Below are 2,500 nucleotides of genomic sequence, written 5' to 3'. Positions count from 1 at the left end.
ATCTGGGATTTTATTCCCTCATATGACTTGTCGTTTAGACTTGGGATCATCTTGGATACTGCTTTTTGTGTTCTATTTTTCTTATATCCTTCTTTTAGTGTAGTGACATCGCCGTCGCTTATTTTAGTCTAAGACGGACCAGACTTTCAATACTTTTTCCGTCATGTCCTCATCCATGTAGTGAATTGCCACTCTTATTTTTTTCAGTAAATTATATGTTTCTCTAGTTATTTACTTTGTGATTTTTGAGTGATAGATCATCTTTGGTTATTATTTGGTTATTATTTTGTTTTTGTTATTACTGTGTCTCCTATTTTGTAGTCCTTTTTTTTCCTATGGCCCATTTCTAAAAGTTTAATTTTTTTGTGTTGAAACTCTCTTCCCATTCATGTCTCAACTCGTACGCCTTATGTAAGTCTTCTAGGTCCTTTTGTATCATTATGATATCCTTCTCCTTCCTTACCCACATCACAATCTTTGCATCGTTAGCAAATAAGTATGCATAGCTATTCATTCCTTGCACCATGCCATTTATATATGCGAGGAACATCACCTGTGCCAAAACAGATACCTGTGGTACTCCGCTGGTTACTGTTATCATTTTCTTCTCCATACGTCTGTCGTTTAAGATTTTTTTTTTTTATGTTTCTTTTAATGCCTCCATTGTTTTCCAGCTTCCATATAGATATTCTATTTGGCATTTTGCCTTTTTTTTTCAAATCAAGACACACACTGTCAATTTATTTCTCTTACCCATGCATCACACCAGCCACTTTGCAGTAGAAAATTACAAGGTTTCATACAAGACTTTCCTTCTCTAAATGCAAATTGATTATTAGCTAATAATCTTTGTTTCTTTTGATGCTTCATGCATCTACTTTTTACATTTTTTTCAAACATTTTAGCTATATCACTGGTCAAGGATACTTAACGGTACCTCTGTGTGTGTGTGTGTGTGTGTGTGTGTGTGTGTGTGTGTGTGTGTGTGTGTGTGTGTGTGTGTGTGTGTGTGTGTGTGTGTGTGTGTGTGTGTGTGTATTACCCAGTTGTATTTTGCGGGACGAGAGCTATGATCGCAGTGACCCGTTTTCGTATCTCTCCACATCCAGTTTATTCTTAAAATCGTGTATAGTTCTGGCATTCATTGTTTCTCTGTTCAGTTTGTTCCAGACATTGATCACTATGTAGGAAGCTACTTTTTCAGGTCTCTTCTGTAATTGTCTTTCATTAGTTTATTTTCGTGTCCTCTTGTTTCTCTTCTGTCCCACTTTAATAAGTCGTCTCTATCGAGAATTTCCATCCCTTTCATAATTCTGAAAATGGTCAACATAATCGCCTCTTTCCCTTCTCTGTTCTAATGTTGATAAATGTAATTTCTCCAATCTTTGTTCATATGTCAGATGTGACAGTGTAGGTGCCATTTTTGTCGCTGCTCTTTGGATTCTTTCTAATTTTCTCATGTTCTTCTTTGTGCTAGGTGCCTATATTGTTACAGCATATTCTAGTTTCGGTCTTATCAGTGTAACAACTATTTTTTTAAACATCTCCTCATCTATGTAGTCGAAGGCCACTTTCGTTGATCTTAATAAGTTGTAAGTCTCTCCAAATAATTTATTTACATGTTTATCAGGTGTCAAGTCACTTGAGATAATTACTCAAGTGTGTGTGTGTGTGTGTGTGTGTGTGTGTGTGTGTGTGTGTGTGTGTGTGTGTGTGTGTGTGTGTGTGTGTGTGTGTGTGTGTGTGTATGTGTGTGTGTGTGTGTGTGTGTGTGTGTGTGTGTGTGTGTGTGTGTGTGTGTGTGTGTGTGTGTGTGTGTGTGTATGTGTGTGTGTGTGTGTGTGTGTGTGTGTGTGTGTGTGTGTGTGTGTGTGTGTGTGTGTGTGTGTGTGTGTGTGTGTGTGTTCACTTGGTCTTTGGATCACGTGTTGGACTCGTGATCGACAGCTATTTCCCTCCTGGAAGAGAGCTCAGAGCTCGTAGGTCCGATCTATGGGTAATGCTATGACCTTGCACACACACACACCCCCAACTCCCCGCCCACGAGAGTTGGAGTAACACCCCTCAGCGCTGCGATACTGATATTATTTCAGCCCCGGGCGAGGATCGAACCCGGACCTCCGTAGTGGCAGGCCAGAGCTCTAACCACAGCGCCATGAGAGGTGTGTGTGTGTGTGTGTGTGTGTGTGTGTGTGTGTGTGTGTGTGTGTGTGTGTGTGTGTGTGTGTGTGTGTGTGTGTGTGTGTGTGTGTGTGTGTGTGTGTGTGTGTGTGTGTGTGTGTGTGTGTGTGTGTGTGTGTGTGTGTGTGTGTGTGTGTGTGTGTGTGTGTTTATGTATATGTGTGTGCGTTTGTGTGTGTATATCATCCCTGAGTTTCTCTTGATGAAATCCAGTTGGGTTACATCTCGAAATTCTCCTGGGCTTGATCATGCAGCCTGAGTGTTGTGACTATAGGTTTGTGATAAGTTGAAAATAAATGACATCAAATACGTATGTCTT

Source organism: Oratosquilla oratoria, chromosome 42 (assembly GCF_046742065.1).
Source record: "Oratosquilla oratoria isolate Oo_2021 chromosome 42, ASM4674206v1, whole genome shotgun sequence".
Classification (NCBI taxonomy): Eukaryota; Metazoa; Arthropoda; class Malacostraca; order Stomatopoda; family Squillidae; genus Oratosquilla; species Oratosquilla oratoria.
The sequence above is the reverse complement of the archived record's forward strand: the minus strand, read 5'-3'. Positions refer to the sequence as shown.